Source organism: Canis lupus, chromosome 5 (assembly GCF_048164855.1).
Source record: "Canis lupus baileyi chromosome 5, mCanLup2.hap1, whole genome shotgun sequence".
NCBI lineage: Eukaryota > Metazoa > Chordata > Mammalia > Carnivora > Canidae > Canis > Canis lupus.
In genome coordinates this window covers 1538463-1539256 of record NC_132842.1, presented here as the reverse complement: position 1 = coordinate 1539256, position 794 = coordinate 1538463, and positions in this window count along the sequence as shown.

Here is a 794-nt window from a genome sequence, read left to right as displayed (position 1 = left end):
ATTCATTGACTTGCCCATTGTAACCAAGATGGATTCTGACGTCAGCATTGCTTAGAGTGTGGTCACGGAGTCCGAGAGCGTCAGGGGGTACCCTTGGTAGTCACGGGGGACCTCGGGTGCCGCTAGACCGGCTCAGGGATCCTAGGGGGTGGGGCTACCTTCCTAATAGCCCGTTCTGCCAGCAGGTGATTTCCTACTTCTGGCTTGAAATAGGAATTGATAGGGCTAATAAATGGATAGTATCACACACTTACAGAAAATTTGGGTGGTCATATTTTTAATTTTTAGCTTCCGTTATTTGAGAATGGGTATCCATAATACAATTTTTCTTAATACCCTGGAGTTTAAAACACTCTGTCCTTTCTCTATACCATATGTATACCCACCTTTTCTCCTGACTATATAATTCCCTCCTTACTATATAGTAGTATTTCCTCCTGAATATATTATATTGTTTGAGGCAGAAACCACATTTCTTTAAAAAAAAATTTTAAATCAGGTACACGTACTAATGAGAGCATGCTTTTTATAATGAAGAACAAAACCACAAATCTAAGGAAATGATGATTTGGGAGTAAGAAATCTTATTCACAATGTCTTAAGGAGGGAAAGGGCATTTTGAAATGCTTTCTTTCCTGATAAGTCTTTGAAAGACACTTTTTGTTAAATGAGTTTACATCTAAATTTTAACTCTGTTGACAGTTAACTCAAGGGTCTTTTATCTATGCTTAATGTCACTCGCTATATCCTGCCATCGATCTCAGGGAAAAGCTCCCTATTGAAGTCAATGGGGA